The 21,241-nt window shown below is 43.2% G+C and overlaps 1 protein-coding gene across 1 annotated transcript in view; it reads right to left on the bottom strand.

Moving 5' to 3' along the window:
• Positions 1–21,241, bottom strand: part of LOC147698856 (uromodulin-like 1) — a 569,037-nt gene that overhangs the window by 526,992 nt on the left and 20,804 nt on the right. The gene's annotated exons all lie outside the window — the stretch shown is intronic.

Below are 21,241 nucleotides of genomic sequence, written 5' to 3'. Positions count from 1 at the left end.
CAGCATAAAGCGACGAGTGTTTATAAAAATAAAGCCATCGCTTAAGCATACAACAACCGCCTCTGCGTCAGTTACTTCTGCCCCACTTGCCCCGCAACAGGCAGGTAATTTATTGTCGAAATTTAAATGTAGAAGTACAAGCAAATGAAATGGGACCAATGGATTTGCAGGGGACTTTGTTACATCTGTAGAAAATCAAGGCACTATATTTATAGTGGTAAAATGCGACCACATTAAACAGAAAATCACACCTCAATGTGCAGCAAGATTCTTACTCTTCAAAGATTTTTCTATTCATACACAATAGTTTCCTTGGTATTTGGCATATGCTGTAACAATACACAAATGACAAGGTCTAAGCTTAGATTATGCACTCATCAGGTCAACAGAATTCAAAGAGGGTATGCCATATGTTGCTCTATCTCAAGGTAAAAAAACTTACAGAATTGTATATTACTGATTTTGATGAGACACATTTTAGTGCAGACAGTAGCTGTGTAACACAATATAATCATTTGCAATACAGATATGCTGCTCATCTTCATCAATACCCTGTGCTGTTAAAACCTAAATTGCATTTGAAAAGAAAAATGAAAACAAACAACAATGACAAAAAAGAATTGTAAACCAAAAAAAAACAGAAAACAAAACATGGATATGACAAGACATCAGTTTCAAAATCAGATTGATAGGGTTTACAGGGCCTAATGAGGCTCGGGAAGGGGGGCCCTGTTAAAATATATACAGCCCTGGGGTCCCCAGGGCCTAATGAGGCTCGGGAGGAGGGCCACGCAGGCCCCCATCCCCCTTTAAAAAACATAAAGTCCACAGAGCTCCCTTTTCATTTCTGCTGAGTATGCAAAGATGCCAAATCACCTGCATGCTCTATCCGTTTGGCACCGTCCCTTCCATGTTAGTAGTTTGCAACTGTATTCATGCCGTTTTTTTAAGGCAGATGGGCAGTGTGTTTTTTTTTGAGTTTCAAGTTGAAAAACTATCTAAAAACTTTGATGAATGTGAATGCATCATTGAATTCTTGAAGCACAATCTCTTCTGTAGTAACTGTCCACAGTCGAGTGGGTTATTTCTTGTCATCTTATGGTCTGAAAGCAGAGTCCAGGGTTCTTCCTTTTAATTGCTGCTGAGTATGCAAACTGAGGGTGAGAGGTTGAAAAGTTTCAGCACTCTGTCCATCATCTTGTTGTTTTTGCTATGTACGCCATAAGTGACCAAGGTTATGCCCAGACGTGAGTCCTGTGCTCGCTGTCCCACTGGATTAAAGCTAGCCTGGCTGATGAGGGGGTGATACCCCAAAACCTGTCCCAGGATGCTTGTTCTGGTCAAGGGAGGACCTGGCCTGGCAGTTCAGGCTGTACTGCATATGGTTGGGTCCAAATTGTGGTGGCTTAGTGAGCAACAGAACGATGGATTAAACCCAGATCACTTGACTGGGATTGAGTGGTTAAAAAGTTTCTGCACTCCGTTGTGTGTTTGCTAAGAGTATGCAAAGGAGGCAAATCACCCACAAGCTCCGCCCATTTGGCCCCAACCCTTCCACATTAGTAGTAACATAACATAACATAACATAACATAACATGTGTATTTGTAAAGCACACGTTCTCCAAAAAGGGTACCTTGGGGCTGAATAACTGATGTTTATTGTTACCCAACTTAATTGTACTAATTTTATCAACTTCATAAGAAAGAAAGCCTGAGAGGACCCACCTGAATTTGAACCTGTGACCATGAGGTCAAGCACAGGCCCCTACGGTGGATGCATTAGTCCACTAAGCCACCAGACCTGTGAGAGAGCGCAATTTGAATAAAAACGTATATCCGAGTCATATTTAGGAGTATATCGTATAAACGTAGGAATAAAATGTATATCGAACGTGAAGTTGACGCTTATAAGTATAAAGTTAACAGATGTAACATGAATATAGGAAATGTATTTGTATTCACTCGAGAATGTATTAGATTTAGAAGGCCCGTATACGTAGTGGGCTGATGTAGAAATGTGTAGAAATGCTCACGAACAGACGAACGTGCAAAGTAAAATTCATATACGTGTGTAACTTTAAATGCAGAAACGGCGAGAAATGTAACATGAAGAAATGTGATAACGAAGCAACAAATGAGAATATAACTTTATATTCTATGTAAATTATATTCTATGTAAAATGTATTAAGGTTTATATTCTACGCAAACTTATATTCTATGTAAAATGTATTCACATATGAGAAAAGGGATTTGCTAAATGCGATCATATATAAATGTATGTTAAAGGTTATATTGTGTAGAAGAAGTTTGTAGGAATGCTAGAAGGGTTTAGGTCATTTGTGATTATAACCTGACTGACCAAGGGTTCGCAGGAGTGTAGTCCGCTGTTGGTAATTTAGTGGGCTCACAGGAGTCGTGAATAGCCTTCACTTGAAGGTGCGAGCCGAAGAGTCTAGTACTTGTTAGATTTAAGGTGACAAATGTCGAACAAGGTTTATTGCCTAAACATGAGAGGAGACGATTGGAATTTGAGTCTTGTTTTGAAATGACCATTCACAGGACCAAGAAGGGTTACAATCATAGCCGTAATTAAAAGTTCTGATAAAGTGATAGATTTTGTTTCGGAAAATGTCAAGGGTAAAGTTGAATGAAGTCACCGACAAGAAGACGAAGATGGCGTCTAAGGAGAAAGGTCAACTTAACGGACGGCGAAGAGACGAAGCCATGGAAAGAGCTAGAAGATGACCTCACGGGGAAAGTCCGTGGTGGGCGTCGAAGGGGCGTTCCACCCACACTGTGATTGTGTATTTTAGGGACAGCACCCCGGGGAGAAGATAGCAAGAGCTCAGCGAGAACAGCGAAGGCAACTTAGAAAGAGCAGATGACTTGAGCAGATGCGCTGAAAGAGATCAGAGAGCAAGGGAGCAGTAGGCCGAGGACCCTTAGAAGAGCGGATGGGTAGGCAGAGAGAGGGTACTGCTTCTTAAACTTAAGTTACCTTTAGAGGCTAAGAGAGTTTGAACTTCTTTTGGAGTCAAACTGCTGACACCTTTTTAGGGTTTTAGAAACTTGCGAAGTAGGGATGTCACCTAGTATAGAGTAGGGACAGATTTAACTTGATTATTTTTCTCTTTCTGTAGATGACGCAGAAGAACCACTTCATATCGATGCTTTTTAATTTGTTGATTTTGGAACTGACCTTAATTGTATTCGTTTGTAGACTGAGGTTCTTTAGGGAATACATGTTCCTATTAGTTCCTGTATATTTGATGAATTTGATCCTGAGAGGATTGTATATGCAACCTTTCTTAATTTTATATTAAACCTTTTAAACTTTATCAGTTGTAAGTGGTCCTTCAGAGTGGCGTCAGTTAATGGGGTTTATCTAAACTTATGTGGGGTTGTCTTTTACTCAATGACAGACAACAACCGATCCAAAATTGACGAATGAGATAAGTTATCAAATTGATCATAAAAGGTATTAAAATCTCATTCCCCGCAGTTGGTAGCAGAGGATGGTTTTCTTCTTGAGGAAGACAACCTAGGTCAGGTTTAGTTTACCCCAAGGTCCCTAGTCTTCGACGACCAGAAGAAGAATCCCTGCCGAAGCAGGTGCTGACGGTGCGTCGAGAGAAAAGCAGCAGAGTCGGTCGAGAGTGAGTATAAGGGTCATGCGTTGTAAGATTGCGGTGTTTTATGTTGTTCCTGTGTTGTAATGTCAAGCGGAGTTGAATGCCTGTAGTGTGATTGAGGGAAGGATGTGAGCGCGCGCAACCGGATAAAATCTTATGTCCAGAGAGGGCTTAAGTGGTTCGGGTGTATCGAACACCCAGAGTAATTTGTCTACCATAAAGGGGGTCATGAGGTACCATTGATCGCCCGCAGACCGATGATAGGGGGAGCGTTTGAGTGAGTGTATGAGTAAACGCATGCTGGTCGTACGTTTACTGTGTGTAAGTAACCTATCAGTTGAGGTGAACGTCTGACCGTAAGAGGAAGACGTTTCGCCAGTTGAGGTAGCAATTACAGTTAGACTGTGGCCGTACAGTCAGAGAAAAGTGATCGCTTGGACGGAAGTAGTCATTTTTCGGCGTATGAATGAAACGCATGTAAAACCGCGAGACGAGTTGAGAAACGAAGGAACTTGCTGCAGAGGGGACAAGCGACGTCAGCGTAGAGCCGCGCTGAGATTGGCCGGTCGGCATAGAACAGCGTTGGGATAGGCTGATAGGCGAGAGTCGCACAGGGATTGGTGGTTTGTCATCGGGACATAAACAAGGAAGAGAATTAATAAGAGAAAATCGTAGATTATCAAAAATGAAGTGCTTTAAGGGTTTAAGAAAAATCTTTAGGAGGAATAGAAGAAATTTATATGCTGGAGAAGAAGCTCCACCAGAAGGCACACCAGCTTATCATATGGCAGTAAATGTAGGCTTACACTCGATAATGTGGATCTCCGAGTGGAATAGGCTAACGGAAGGGGAAAAGGAACTGACGTTTCCGAGATTTGGAACATTTAAGTTAGAAGTGTTGAACCAACTGAAAGCAGTAATGCTTGCAACGAGACCTCTACCGAGGCCAACACAATTCGAAGCACTTAGTGCATGGTTTAGAGTAGCTCACGAAAAGAGCGTAAAGAGACGTCAAGAAAGAGTGAGACGATCAGTAAAGGCAGTGCAGGATGCAAAATGGGATGAGGAAGCTAAGAAGTGGAGAGTGCAAAAGATAGAAGCAGACAAACTGTTCACCATGATAGAAGCTACGGGAGAAAAGAAACCTCTAGAGGAGGAAGATGAGGAAAGCGAGACGGAGGAGGATCTGATAGATAGGCTATTAACAGATAGACCACCTCCGTATAACAGCGAAACCGCAAGTCCCATACTACAGCAAGGGGACGGAGCTAGGTGGGGAGAATATAAATCGATCCCAGTAACGGAGTGGGACTCCAACAAGAGTGAGGAAATACCCCAAGCTAGTTCGGAACAGAGAGTAGTGGGAAGATTCGTGGTCCAGAAGGTGCCAGAGACGCAATGTGTAATGTCGTACCAAATGCCAGACGCTCTACAAGTACCTGTTACCATAGGCCCTATAGTGTCAATCTACAACCCAGAGGGGGTCCAGCAGGAGGAACAGGCACGATGGGACAGGGAAAGGGCAGAGATGGAGAATGGGAATAATGCGGTGAATCCTCAGAGACAGAGATTAGCACCAGTGAGTCGGAGTACCCCATTAGATTCCGCAACGGGTCCCTGGATCGAACAAGGGGGTCAAAGAGGATCAATGGATTTGAGGGGACCAAAACCGAAATCCTATAAAGAATTAAGGGAATATCTGAAAGAATGGGATACTGCTGAAGAGGCTCGGAATAAAAGTTTAGAAACAGGAGCAGAGTGGAGAGACCAGGATAACAAGATCCTCTCTCATTGTGGAGCTGGCGAAAGCAGCCCGGAGTGGGAGAGAGGGAGTCAAGGAAGCAGGGGAGATACTTGCCCTACTACTAGTGGCAATCGGCAAATGTGCAACGACAGGAGTGCAGGGTGTGGCGAAGTGCCTCGCGTCACCTTTAGTGAGAGAGAACGAAGGACGCAGGAGTACCGAAACACTTTCAGATGCACACACCATACTACGGATGAAAATGTGCAACATTGGAATCACGGGAACATGGAGAGTCGTGAAACGTCTCGACATGCCTCCGGTGATTACGGACGGAATCACGGGAACATGGAGAGCCGCGAAGGGTCTCGCCATGCGTCCGGTGATCTAGAACGAAGTCACGAGAATATAGGGAGTTGCGAAACGTCTCGCCATACATCCGGTGATCACGAACGAGATCGCGGGAGCATGGAGAGCCATGAAGGACCTTATCGTTTGTTGAGTGATACCAGACAGCAAGCGAGTTACAGTGGTCTAGAACAGCACGGAGGATCCTATCTTGTATCTGGAGAAACCGAGTCGAAAAGACGGAATGTAGGGTTGAGGGATGGAGCATTGTTCCACCACACCCCAAGGGAAGATGGAAAGGCTTGGGATCTAGAGAGGTGGGAATAAAGAGATGGAAGGAAAATTCCTCATAACTCACCTGTGCTTAGGCGTAGGGCGCATAGTGGAGGTGAGAGGGATGTAAGAGAACAACCTAGGACTGACGTACTGAGAGCTGAAATAAAAGCAAGACGCATAGATGTAATGAGTTTAAAATCAGAGTTGGACGAAATAATTGACGGCACAGTGGCAATTGAGAGGTTAGAGCTGTACGCACCAGATGAGATATTATTTTTGTCCAAAGACGTTACACGGAAAGCGAGAGCAGCCCATGAGAAGTTATCTGAATTGGCAGAAAAGTACATGATAGACATATCACGAACTAAGGCTTTACAGGCCAATCATAGGCTGAATTGCACGGATTTAGATCTAGATGAGCGGAGAACGATTGGACTAAGAGTACACATAAGGGAATTGGTCATGTGTATTAGAATATGGAGAGATCTGGATAGATGGGAGGAAAGATGGTCCAAGAAGGGATCTGTCAGACGGAGTACACTTGTGAAATCTCAGGATACAGACCTAATGCGAATGGAAGCTTTTCCTTTGCGAGAAATCGCGAACGGAAACTACGTGCATGTACCATGGAGTAGGGGGGATTTAGCGGCATTCACTAATTCCTTCCCAAAGCTTAGAGAAAATCCCGTAGAATGGTACAAGCAGGTAGAGAGATTCGTGAATATCTCTAAGGTACTGTGGATCGATTTGAACACTTTGTTCGATATCGTGGTACCCGGAGATTTGTGGACGGCATGCAAACTTAGTATTGAATGGCCCACCTGTGAGCCTCAGAGAGATACACAGACAGGCGGTCCATCAGACAGAGTCATGGAAAAATACGAGAGAGTAATAACATGGCTAAAAGAGAAAGTGCCGGTGCAAGACATAGACTGGGTTAAGATAGATCGAACAACTCAGGAGCCTAAAGAGACCGTTCACGAGTTCTATGAGAGGTTACTGAAAGCATTCAAACAGTACAGTGGATTAGACGTAATGGATCCTAAGGACATAGGACAGTTTGTGTCAAAGTTTGTTCTCGGATTGAGACCAGACATAAGCCTGATGATTCAACAGCATTTAATTTGCTGGCAGAACAAACCTTTAGATGAGATTCTGAGGTATGCAAGGTACTGTAGCGATGAGATAGATACAGAGGCAAAGAAGCTTAAGGAAAAGCTGATGTTAGTACAGATGCAAGCAGCCGGAAAGAGTGGACAGCGACAGCAGGGAACAGGAACGCAAGCAAAGAAACAGAATAATCAGAGCAGAGATGAGGAAGAAAGACCGAGACCGAGAATGGATATCGCAACACTGAAAAAGACGACAAGGTGTCATCAGTGTAATGAGGTGGGACATTGGAGACGCGAGTGTCCTTATAATATTGAGACAGGGGAATTAGAACAGGAGGAGGAAGAGGTACAGAATAACGTGGTTAAGGGAGCGACAGTCCCGAAGGGAAAGTTTATCAAAGGGGGGACTCAGACTCCTCGAGCCCCGTTTCCTCAACCGCCTCGAATTACGAATGGAGGGAAAACCTATAGACAAATGCCATTGTTCGTAGGAGGAGAAGAATGCTACTACGTTGATCCTCTTACAGGACAACGAGTGAATAGGGAAGAAGACTGTACTCTAGGAGCAGCCCTGGAAGTAGATCAGAGAGGACCATACGTAGAAGCTGAAGTAGCTGGATGTCCTACGACCTTTTTGGTGGATACGGGAGCCACTAGATCCACGTTGAGATCAGCGGTAGTCCCAGGTCTGCCAATATCAGGAGAAATGATTCAGGTGGTAGGAGTCGCAAACAAGAGGATGACGAATCCTCTGACAGAACCAGTATCAGTGAAAATAGGGAATTACAGTGACGAACATCAGTTTGTGATCTGTGATTCTAGCCCGGTGTGTTTGTTAGGAAGAGATCTGTTGTGTAAACTGAATTGCACAATACATTGCACACCTGAAGGAGTAGAAGTGCAGACCAATGATGAAGATGCCGATTTCAAGGTTGTAAATTCGCAGGAATGCGTGGAACTATATCCTACCTTAACAGTGGAGGAGCTTCCACAGGATTTGAGGGAGAAAGTGTCAGCTGAGGTGTGGGATTTTACTGGAGAAGAAATAGGACTGATTAAAGGGGTAGAACCAGTAAAGATCATGGTAAGACCCAATGCCGAGTATCCAAGGACACCACAATATAAGTTGACACCGGAGACGATTGCAGGAATAAAGCCTGTGATCGAATCCATGATTAAACAGGGAATACTGAAGGAGATCGTGGGTAGTCCATGTAACTCACCGATTATGGGTTTGCAGAAGCCTAGTGGAAAATACAGGATAGTGCAGGATCTTCGAAAGATTAATAATATTGTTGTCTCATGTTGTCCAGTGGTACCGAATCCATCAGTGATATTATTTCAGATACCGTTCCAAGCTGAATGGTTCACCGTGATAGACTTGTGCCAGGCTTTCTTTTCGATTCCTTTAGATGAAGAGAGCCAGTATCTTTTCGCTTTTAAGCTGGAAGATCGCGTTTTAACATGGTGTCGTATCCCTCAGGGGTATACAGAGAGCCCATCGATTTTTAACCAGCTATTAAAGAGAAATCTTGAGAGTCTAGTACTGCCCAAGAACTCAGTTCTAGTCCAGTACATAGACGATCTCCTAGTTGCGTCAGAAACTGAGGAAGCTTGCAGAGTAGACACCATCACCTTGTTAAATCACTTGGCCGAGAACGGGCATAAGGTGTCTCCAAGTAAATTGCAATATTGTCTTACTGAAGTGCAATACTTGGGCCACAGGATTGAAAAGGGGAAACGGAAGGTGTCTCCAGACAGAATAGAGGCGATTATGAAAATGAACGCGCCTACAACACAAAGAGAAGTCAGGATGTTTCTAGGCATGGTCGGATATTGTCGACAGTGGATAGCCAACTTCTCACTGAAGGCAAAGCCGTTATTACAACTGACGAACAAAGGAGTGAGTGATCCGGTACCATGGGACAAAGACTGTTTGATGGCGTTTTTGCAGCTGAGGGAGGACTTATGTCGCGCCCCGGCTTTAGGAATGCCTGATTACACAAAACCATTTTTGCTTTACTGCTGCGAAAGAGAGGGATGCGCTTTAGCAGTTTTGGCCCAGATTCATGGAGATGCGCGTAGGCCAGTAGCGTACTTTTCGGCTACATTAGATCCAGTAGCCGCAGCGTTGCCCGGATGTCTCAAATCCGTTGCTGCAACGGGTGTCAGCATTGAACGTTCTGAAAGTGTGGTAATGGGACATCAGTTAGTGGTGTACGTACCGCATTCTGTGGAATTGTTAATGACCAGGACTAAGACTCAGCATCTGACGAATAGCAGGCTCACACGCTACGAGCAAGTCATATTGGCTGCCGAGAATGTGACCCTAAAAAGATGCTCCGTCTTGAATCCTGCAACTTTGATGCCACTTCCAAATGAGGTGGATGATGAAATTTGTACAGATCATGATTGCCTTGATGTGACTGAACTATGCACCAAACCGAGACCAGATATCGTAGATGAGCCATTGACTGACCCCGATGAAATTTTCTTTGTTGATGGTTCATGTGTAAGAGACGATATTGGTCAGCTGAGAGCAGCTTATGCAGTTTGCACGATTACCAGAGTCGTAGAAGCCGCTTGCCTGGAAGGAGTACACTCCGCTCAGGTAGCTGAAATTATTGCTTTGACGCGTGCCTGTTTAGCAGGTAACAAAATTCGAGTCACCATATACACCGATAGCCAGTATGGTTTCGGGGTAGTTCACGATTACGGGCAGTTATGGTCTCAAAGAGGTTACATGACCTCCTCGGGTTCTCCCATTAGGAATGGAGAATTCGTGAGACTATTGTTAGATGCAATGCAAGGACCATCAGCTATTGCGGTTGTCAAATGTGCTGCGCATACAAAAGGCGTGGATTTTGTGTCACAAGGTAACCGCTATGCGGATGAAGTAGCGCGTTACTGCGCAGAGCAAGGATATTCTCACACTGATGTGAAAGTGGGGGGAATTCAAGAAAGAACTGAATTGACAATGTTGTTAGACACTGTAGATACGTGGGATGAACTGAAATGCGTTCAGGAAAATGCACCAGAAGATGAGAAAAAGGGCTGGGAAACAGCTGGGTGTATAAAAAGCGAGATGAATTTTTGGATCTCCGCCGATGGGAGAGCAGTTTTACCAAATGAACTTGTTAGTCCAATGGCAAGGAAATTGCATGGATCAGCACACATAGGGAGAGATGCCATGGTGAGAGTATTCAGACAAACGTGGTTTAATCCTAAGTTTAGAGTGGCGGCAGAAGCAGTATGTCAGCGATGTGCGATCTGTCAGCAACTAAACGTGGGAAAGAGAACACCAGTTACATTGAGTCACATTGGGAGGTCTGGGGGGCCTTTCAATAGAATGCAGCTTGATTTTATAGAAATGCCTAAATGCAACAAACTTAGATATGTTTTAGTGATTGTCTGTATATTTTCTAGATGGGTTGAAGCTTACCCTACACGTAGATGCGATACACTTACAGTAGCAAAACTGTTACTTAGAGAGTTAATACCGAGGTTTGGGGTGCCATCCTCTTTGGAATCGGACAGAGGAACTCATTTCAACAGCGAAATAGTGAAGATGTTGTGCTCAGCTTTGAGTATCGATCAGAAGCTCCATTGCAGTTATCGACCAGAAGCTTCAGGGATTGTAGAGCAAATCAACAGCACAATTAAGTCCAGACTTGCTAAAGTTTGTTCATCAACATCCCTGAGTTGGCCAGACGCACTACCAGTGGTTCTTATGAGCATACGTAGCACACCAGATAGAAAAACAGGTCTCTCTCCACATGAAGTGATAATGGGGAGAGCTATGAGATTGCCATCGGTTCCGACTGCAGCGTTATTGAACATCACAGACGACTTGATCTTGGACTACTGCAAGGGACTATCTGACGCCATTAATTCTGTGTCCCTCCAGGTCCAGGCTGCAGAGGTTCCATCAGCACAAGACTTGTGCCATGACCTGAGTCCGGGGGACTGGGTTTTGGTGAAAAAGCATGTCAGGAAGAACTGCTTAGACGTGCGTTGGCGAGGACCATTTCAAGTCATACTTGTTACGAACACTGCAGTGAAGTGTGGAGGCCTGCCAAATTGGATACACGCTTCACACACTCGAAGAGTGCCAACACCTCTAGAAGAAACAGCTCCTCTCTCGGATGAGAATCCAGCGGAAAGCGGAGAAGCCATAGAGGGGGAAAGCCAAGCTGTAGAGGTGATCGAAGAGGCTGAGACTGTGTCAGAACAGGTCGACGAAGGTCAGGACACTAGTGAGACCGAAGTCGCCTCAGGAGAAGAAAGTAACTGGGAGATTGAATCGGATACTGAACAAGCTGAGAGTGACCAAGAGACAAGTCCCAGAACAAGGAGCAGGAGGACAAGGAGTGACGAAGCTAGTTGGCCAGAGAGAAGAAGGAGGCCAAGCTTAAAGACACAACAGGAGAAAACTCTTGTCCCGATCTCTGAAGAATCAGACCAAGAAGAGGAAACTACAGACTCAGGAACTGAGAGTCCAAGAAGATCGAGAAGGGTACGTGTGCCCTGCAGAAGGTACACCACCCCAGAGTGGACTTATCTAGCAGATGTCTTGGGGACAGAAATCTGGGAGAGTGAAGAACGTGAAAGTAATCGATCTCGATCCATTTGTGGCAGTGGAGATATGGATGTTGACTCCTGGACTCGAGACTGAGGGATTACTGACTTTCACACTTCCCATACCCCCATACTTGAGTCAGATTAAAGATTTAGTGCTAAACAGATTACAATTTCCAGCCTTTGGTCATCAAATTCCAGAAGAAGAAGAAAAAGTCATTCGTTTTGAATTATTGGAACTTGTTGCAAGAGCTGCAGGTACAAGAATAATTGTTGATGTATAAAGACTTTTGTATATAAGTTATAAAGAAGAAGATAACCTAGCGCCGAGTGGAAAGAAGAATAAAATTAGGGATTACATTTAGAGAACGGAGAAGGGTTAGGGTTGTCTGTTGTTAAAAATAAAGAGACATTGTTGCGAAAGAGACTTTGTTGATAAAGAGCACTTTACATACTGAGAAGAAAATAAAGCAACCTAAAGACTGAACCGGAAAGAAACTTTTTCGCAAAGGAAGGAGTTACGCTGTTTTCGACAACATGGAGAACGGCAACCCAAACAGAAAAGCCAGATGTATAATAGGTACACTTATAGCAGTAGTAATATTTCTTATAATTACAGTAGTAACAATATCATACATAGTAGGACATGAAACTGATAAAGAATTAGCAGATGTAAAGCCTGTAACGACTTTGAAACCTGCTCTTGATGGGAAGAAGGAGGAGAGCAATGTTATACGTGAAAAGGCGTTATTGGCAGACGAAGCTCGTAGATTACATGTAGACGAGTCACAAGGAAACTTTAGGTCAAACGCATATGCTAAACTGTTGTACGAGTATATCGATGCCATGGAGGCCAAAGATTGCTATGTATGTATGCAATTACCGGCTTCTGTAGATGAAGGCATCCGATATCATCATCTCCCATTAACTTATGGGATAACATGTAGTTTACTGCTTAGTATATTTTATGGTAGAGAAGGATTTGAGTACTACTTTTCAAATTATGATTCGGTACTGCCTGAAGTTCCGAATTATAAACAAATGAATAAGTGGGACTATTATAAAAAGGAGGATAGACTAGCCAAATTCTTCCTTCCTTGGGATACACTAGATACTTCATACGCACGCAGAAATAATTTGACTTGCAAAGTGTCAGAGATTGAGAAAAAATTCATAGCACAAGTAGATGACCGATACAGAAGGCAGAAGATTCTAAAAATGTCAGGACAGTGGAAAACTGATTGGACCGAAGAAGAGAAGGCACATAAAAAGAAAGGGAGCAATGGTCCAATAGCTTTGGATAGAACGCAGAAAGGAAAGTTATGTTTAACTCGAAGCAAGACATATTATGAGAGTGTATTTGTAGGTGAAGTAAATTGCGAACATTCTTTTCGATTAGAGTATTATACGAAAGATTTTATGAAGGAGATGCAAGTGATTCCTAATGTATATTTTGTATGCGGGAGAAATGCCTATGTAAAACTGCCTGACAATTGGTATGGTTCGTGTTACTTGGCAATTGTCTTCCCCAAAATATATCATGCAAAGGATTTAGCGATCATAGAAGGAAAGGCTTCGACAAGAACGAAAAGAGAAGTAGGAGATGCAGAAGTAGTAGGAGATGTATTTGGAGCAATGTTTCCTATGTTAGGTTTAGTACTTAACGATGTTAAGATCAGGAGACTAGCTACAGTCGTAGATAGATTATCTGCAAGTACTGCAAGGTCATTAATGCTAATAGAAGGTGAGATGCAATCGATTAGAGCAATGGTTCTTCAGAATCGACTTGCTCTTGATGTGCTATTAGCAAAAGAAGGCGGAGTTTGCAAGGCTTTGAAGGTTCAGGAATGTTGTACTTATATTCCTGATAATTCAAAACCACTTGAGAAGGTCATAAGAAACATTACACAGATTCATCAAGAAATCGAAGATTTGACAAAAATAAATGTTTGGGAAAAAGTAGGTAATGGAGTAGGAAAGGTTGGAAGTTGGTTTGCCAACCTTGGTAAAAGTATAGTATGGTACATATTAAAACCTGTATTAATAGTATTAATTTGTATAATCACATTGTTAGGATTTGTGAAACTATATAAATGGTATAGGACGAACCGGTTACAAAGATCTATGAGAGAACAGGAAAGGAGATTAGCTGCTTTACAAGATCAACAGTATAAAAGTTTGAGAGCACTTGAAATGATGAAAAGAGGAAATGATGTTACTAGTTCTGTTTAAAGGTGCTATTCAAATTGCATTTAGTGATGACTCCTAAAAGTCATCAAAGGGGGGAACTGAGAGAGCGCAATTTGAATAAAAACGTATATCCGAGTCATATTTAGGAGTATATCGTATAAACGTAGGAATAAAATGTATATCGAACGTGAAGTTGACGCTTATAAGTATAAAGTTAACAGATGTAACATGAATATAGGAAATGTATTTGTATTCACTCGAGAATGTATTAGATTTAGAAGGCCCGTATACGTAGTGGGCTGATGTAGAAATGTGTAGAAATGCTCACGAACAGACGAACGTGCAAAGTAAAATTCATATACGTGTGTAACTTTAAATGCAGAAACGGCGAGAAATGTAACATGAAGAAATGTGATAACGAAGCAACAAATGAGAATATAACTTTATATTCTATGTAAATTATATTCTATGTAAAATGTATTAAGGTTTATATTCTACGCAAACTTATATTCTATGTAAAATGTATTCACATATGAGCAAAGGGATTTGCTAAATGCGATCATATATAAATGTATGTTAAAGGTTATATTGTGTAGAAGAAGTTTGTAGGAATGCTAGAAGGGTTTAGGTCATTTGTGATTATAACCTGACTGACCAAGGGTTCGCAGGAGTGTAGTCCGCTGTTGGTAATTTAGTGGGCTCACAGGAGTCGTGAATAGGCTTCACTTGAAGGTGCGAGCCGAAGAGTCTAGTACTTGTTAGATTTAAGGTGACAAATGTCGAACAAGGTTTATTGCCTAAACATGAGAGGAGACGATTGGAATTTGAGTCTTGTTTTGAAATGACCATTCACAGGACCAAGAAGGGTTACAATCATAGCCGTAATTAAAAGTTCTGATAAAGTGATAGATTTTGTTTCGGAAAATGTCAAGGGTAAAGTTGAATGAAGTCACCGACAAGAAGACGAAGATGGCGTCTAAGGAGAAAGGTCAACTTAACGGACGGCGAAGAGACGAAGCCATGGAAAGAGCTAGAAGATGACCTCACGGGGAAAGTCTGTGGTGGGCGTCGAAGGGGCGTTCCACCCACACTGTGATTGTGTATTTTAGGGACAGCACCCCGGGGAGAAGATAGCAAGAGCTCAGCGAGAACAGCGAAGGCAACTTAGAAAGAGCAGATGACTTGAGCAGATGCGCTGAAAGAGATCAGAGAGCAAGGGAGCAGTAGGCCGAGGACCCTTAGAAGAGCGGATGGGTAGGCAGAGAGAGGGTACTGCTTCTTAAACTTAAGTTACCTTTAGAGGCTAAGAGAGTTTGAACTTCTTTTGGAGTCAAACTGCTGACACCTTTTTAGGGTTTTAGAAACTTGCGAAGTAGGGATGTCACCTAGTATAGAGTAGGGACAGATTTAACTTGATTATTTTTCTCTTTCTGTAGATGACGCAGAAGAACCACTTCATATCGATGCTTTTTAATTTGTTGATTTTGGAACTGACCTTAATTGTATTCGTTTGTAGACTGAGGTTCTTTAGGGAATACATGTTCCTATTAGTTCCTGTATATTTGATGAATTTGATCCTGAGAGGATTGTATATGCAACTTTTCTTAATTTTATATTAAACCTTTTAAACTTTATCAGTTGTAAGTGGTCCTTCAGAGTGGCGTCAGTTAATGGGGTTTATCTAAACTTATGTGGGGTTGTCTTTTACTCAATGACAGACAACAACCGATCCAAAATTGACGAATGAGATAAGTTATCAAATTGATCATAAAAGGTATTAAAATCTCATTCCCCGCACCTGACTATGGTAAGCAACGTGCTGAATCCGGGTCGGTTGGCACAGGGCCTGGCAGCAGACCAGGCCCTGTTGTTAACTCCCTGCTGTGCACGGGCAAAGGCTATGCGCAGTGTGACATTGGCTGCCTGTGGTGGACTAGCTACAGGTCCTGGCCACAGGCCAGGTGCTGTCAAGAACCTCCCACCACGCATTCAGGAATGTCAGTTTTCAGATATATTAGTGTATCATCAGCAAAATGGTGGAACAAAATTTGGCATCTCTGAATAGGTTCGCTTGTGCTTACGCACAAGAACTGAACAAATTGGATTGCAGAATAGAACCCTGATGTACAAAATAGACATAGGTATGGATTGTGATAGGCATGATGACGCAGCCGGCCACATCATTTTGCAGGGGAACACATGTATCACCACGCAAGCACACCTACAAAATTACGAAGGTGCCACTTTTGTTTATTTACCGATTCCAGATGCATAAATAAAAAACAAATATGATTTCGAAGTTGCGCAAAAGAGCTATTTTTCAAGTGGAAGGGCTGGTTTCAGCTGGCTTTATGGCCATCACAAAAACATTTCTTTTTTAAAGAACTGAGCTGGTAGGGGCCTAGGAAACAACGGGGAGGGGGGCGGAGTGGGAAGCAACATAAAGTGGGTGAGTGAGGCAGCACATGGAAGAAGCAACACAGCAGGCAGGGGAGAAGCAAACAAGGGAAAATGGCAACAAATACAGAGCACACGGCAGTTTGGTGAGGGGAAGATGCACATGAGACAGAGCTTGTAGCACAGTTGGGAGACAACAGCACAGAGGGCAGGTATTTGGGAGGGCTGAAGAACAAGAGGAAGAGAGCTGGAGAAAGCAGGCACTCTCATGCATAACTAAGCCAAAAGGAATAAAGCATTGCACTAAAAGTGAGCAACAGGAAGGGTAGTAGCTAGCCAGTCAGAAAAATGGTAAAGAAGAAATGCTCCAGGGCAAAAACAAACAAAAGATAGACAGGTTGGGACAAGGAAAGCCATTGAATAATAAGCATGGAAATGAAATGAGAGTGACAGGAAAGCCTAGCAATGGTGAGCAAGGGAGATCTTGGTAAGTCCACAATAGATCTTTTTCAACCAGACAGCTGTGCTGTCTCATAGGCCTGACCCAACCTATGATATATGAAACAGCATTTCCATCTTGTGGATCTTTTACAAATTTCAATAGATTGTTATGTCTGATTAACAGGGCACTGGGATGTGCTTCTTCAATAGCCTAACTTGAACTGATGGTTGCAGGTGGAGGCCACCTGCACTTTATTTTGGGGACCAGCAATTATGTTCCCTCTATAAACTTTGATCCAGAGCAAGAGAGCGAAAACAACGAAAGGGGAAATGAAGCTGTTCGACCTGACAGTCTGTGGGTCGCCTTTCCCCCAACTTCTTTCCTTCCACCTCCACTTTTCTGACTTAATCTTTGTTGGTATTAGTAGTCTGCACACCTTACCACTTCTAACCAGTGCTAAAGTGATCGTGCTCTCTCCCCTAAACATGGTAATACAGGTTCATCCCCAATTGGCATATTTAATTTACTTCTAAATCCCTAGTAATGTCCCTAGTAATGTTGTACTCTATGTACCTCAGGCCTGTAGAGTCAAAGCTGCTATTGGGACTGCAGAACAGATTGTGACACCTACTTAAGTAGCCCTTCAACCATCACTCAGGCTTGCCAATGAATAGCCTATCTGGGCAGTTTACACTGCCTTGTCGATCTGGCAAAATATACCTTTTACCAGGCCCAATCCTTCCCTTTTTATACATATAAGTCACCCATAATGTAGGCCCTATACAAACCAGAGGGCATGGTGCACTGTATTTAAAAGGCACGATGTTTACTTTTAAGTTTTGCATGTCCTCGTAGTAAAAAGCACTTAAATTAGCTTTACACTACACCAAAACCTACACTACACCAAGGCTTATTTTTCTCATTGGATAACATTGTGAGTCCCTTATTACATTTTCAAAGTGTAATTTATAATTGTTTCAAGTTTGATGTTTCTGGAACCCTAATTTATGGTGAAGTCAGATTTTTAATTTCAATTCTGAAAATGCCGCTTTTACAAATATAATAACTATAATATGGCCGCCGCGCATAGGCGCAAGCAGCACAGTCTGCTTTTTGACTAGGTTCGTTTCTTCGCCACACGCCGGATTGCTTTTTCACTGAGTCATTCACTCGCTGCAACAAGGACATGGAGAAGTCGTATTGATAGCGTTTTCCTGTCATTAAGTAAGTTTACGGCCGGTCCTTTGTATTTTTAACCTCAACATATTGTTATGGAGTGCTCTCCATACTAATTAGACAATTTCCTTTGTACACAGACGGTCCAGCATCGTGTGATTACTTTATCTACAGCGAGAAGGCGTCTTCTCATTTGGACTGAGGTGAGCCTTAGTTTTTAGAGTCTTCACATTGTTTCGCAGCAATGTGAGGATTGACCATTTCACTCATTGGATTTCCACTTATCTTTCAGTGGAAATTAAACGTATTCACTGGCACATCACGTCACCACGCAAGATTCAGTTAATTCTGCGGTTACCCATTGTGTTTACGTTGGAATAGTCTCCTCAGAGGTGAGAGTAGCTACGATAGTTTTGGTCCTTGGTGAGTGGCATATCGAATTTTTCCTGGTTATGTTATGTTATGTTAATTAATTTGTAGAGCGCGTCTGTTACCCGAAGGTGTCCTGGCGCTATCTGCTATCTCGAGGGAAAATAAGTTGCACAATCAGGAAGCGGTTCTAAAACAGCCAGGTTTTGAGCATTTTTCTGAAAGGGAGCAATTCAGTACAGCTCCTCAGATGTACGGGGAGCTGGTTCCAAAGTCTTGCTGCACCAACTACAAAGCTCTTACCACCCCACCGGGCCTTTTTCACAGGTGGGACTCTTACTAATAATGAACTGATGAGCTTAAAGTTCTAGTTGGTAAATACTATTGAAGTTGGTCCTGAAGATAGTGTGGACCTTGGTCTCTCACAGCTCTTCTCTCTTGTGTTACAGAGTATTCTCTAGATGCACAAGTACAAGGGTTCCATCTGGTTCCATCTTCGAGGTATTTTTCACACGGATAGTTTTTCACAATTTGGAGCCGGGATGCATGCTTAGGGGTCCATTAGGATGGCGGGTGGATCGCCCTCGCCAGGCCGGCGATAGCCACCACCGGCCTGGCGGGGACGATCCGCCCGCCATCCGTGCCGGCACGACCCCCAGCTATATTATTATGGCTGGGGGGTCCACGGCCGACGGAAAGACTGTCCGCCGCTTTTCCGCCCCGGTCGCATTGCGAAAAGCGTCTAAGGTCCAGTACTTATACCACTCTGTATAAGTACTGGACCTTAGACGCCACCACTTCAGTGCACTTCGGGACCTGTCGGTACTCTGCCAGGAAGGACTGATGTGCTGCTGAAGGACTTCCACTCTGCTGAATTGCACTCTGCTAGACTCTTGTTTTTCAGTGCTGACCTGCTGCCTGCTGTCCCCTTTCCTGGGTGAGAGGGACTGTACCTGAATCCCCTGACCCTAGAACCCAAAGTATTTCCAAGGGCTAGCTTGCCGGCCTCCTGTTCTGAAGCCCACACCCAACTGTGCATTCCAAGCCCCGCTGATATGATCCTCAATGTTGATGCAACAGGACCTCGCACCGCAGCCTTGTCACATCTCAGAACCAAAGTTGTGCCTCTGCTGCACGATGCTTCTTCAACGCGGCTCCTCGCATTGCTCGGCAATCCGGCTTTAAGATACTTTGTTTAACCGGGTGCGCAACATTTACAACGCGCGCGTTACCACGACCTACTATTACCACGCGGTTGTAACAACGAAAGTTGTTACAACGCATTGCGCTGGGGGGCGCTTGAGGATAGTAAATCATTTAATTTACTATCCCAACACCTTCCCTGCTATCCACGGGGACTGGTGTTGGAATAGTAATTTAAATGTTTTAAATTTGCGCCCCCCCAACGCAAGTCGTTGTAACGACTTGCGTTGTTACAACCGCGTTGTAATGGTAGGTCGTTGTAATGCGCGCGTTGTAACGACATATATCCGTCTGGAACAACCAGATATCCCCAATAGCGCTTCTTGGCCCATTTTACTTAAAAGCTTTGAAATTCAATAGCACTGGTTCTACTAATTGGATTTTTGAAATTTTGGTCTTGTTCTAGTCATTAAAATGGGAGCTATTTGTTCAAACCTAGTGTGGAATTTTTTTGTGTGATGTCTTCACTGATTTACTGTTTGAAGTGTTGCACAAATGCTTTACACGCAGCCTATATGGTTCAGCCTGTCTGCTCTGTGCCAAACTACCAGAGGTCGAGGACAGGTTAATTAAGGGTTTGCCTGCCTCTTACCCTGACTAGATTGTGGTTGCAGCTCATCGATGGCTCCTACCCCGGTTAACCAACAACTCAATTGAGAGAAATGAAAAATCAGTTACAAAGGGAGAAAGTAGGAATGAAAAAAACTTCCAAGAGCAAAATAAATAGACAGAGTCCCTCTGGGGATGGATGAAAGAGGTATAAGTTGAAATCAAGACTACACAGCCTTGGTATCGGATACCCTTACCTTGTTCCCCAGTCCTTATGTCAAGCACTTTTCCCACATTTTCTAGGACCTGATATACAGTACATTTGCAGGCCCCAAAGTACAGTGGAAATGGCACTCTGAAACAACCACCCCATCCGATTTAATATCTTTGGAGGCGACACATTGGAGTAAACCTCAAACAAGTTGAGAAGAAGCAGGACTTCGCCATCAATGGCTAATCCATCCACATATAGTTCATCACCTGTTATCATAAAAACGTATTCAGTTTCTTCCTAATCAGAAGCCATCCAGAAACAGCTCAGGAGGAAATTTCTCTTTAACAAACCCTAATTCTTTGTTGGTTTCCAGCTTGCGGAGACAGGTTAGGCTGATGAAGAAAATCGGATTTTTGTCAAAAGATAGCTGTGTACAAGCAAGGATAGTAAGGCTTTTAGATGGGTGAGACATATGGAGTTGAAGATAATGATGGAACTAAACTGGAATCGACAAAAGTGTCAATCTCCAGTAATAACTAGGTATTTACAAAGTGGCAAAAAGATCAACTGGAAAGCAGCACAGATAAGGGCCATCGAACAGGCTGAGTCACAGATGAAGAAGAGGCCAGGTTATGTTCCTGTATGAAGGATCACCAGGGATCACAAAAGGGAGGAAGGAAATCAGAAGTATGGTTAATAGTGAATTGCAATCTCTTATAAGAGTGGCTTCAGTATGGTTGGATCCTAATCCCCCCACATATCATCAATGGTTGGGCAAGGTATTATCTATACAAAAGTTAGAATCTGCTATATATGCTAGGAGGGGGAAAAAGGAAAGAAACTTGGCCTGCAAATATGGGAGCCCCTCATTCGATGGAAACAAGGTCCTGATCATTGATTATCGGATTATTGGGGGGGGGGGGAATTGAGAACGTAGCGTATAGAATTTTACGTATCTATTGTTTATATGATTTATCTTGAAAAAACTATGTAAGACTTGGTATCATACTTTC

Source organism: Lissotriton vulgaris, chromosome 8 (assembly GCF_964263255.1).
Source record: "Lissotriton vulgaris chromosome 8, aLisVul1.2, whole genome shotgun sequence".
NCBI lineage: Eukaryota > Metazoa > Chordata > Amphibia > Caudata > Salamandridae > Lissotriton > Lissotriton vulgaris.
This window is presented reverse-complemented; position numbering and strand designations above follow the sequence as displayed.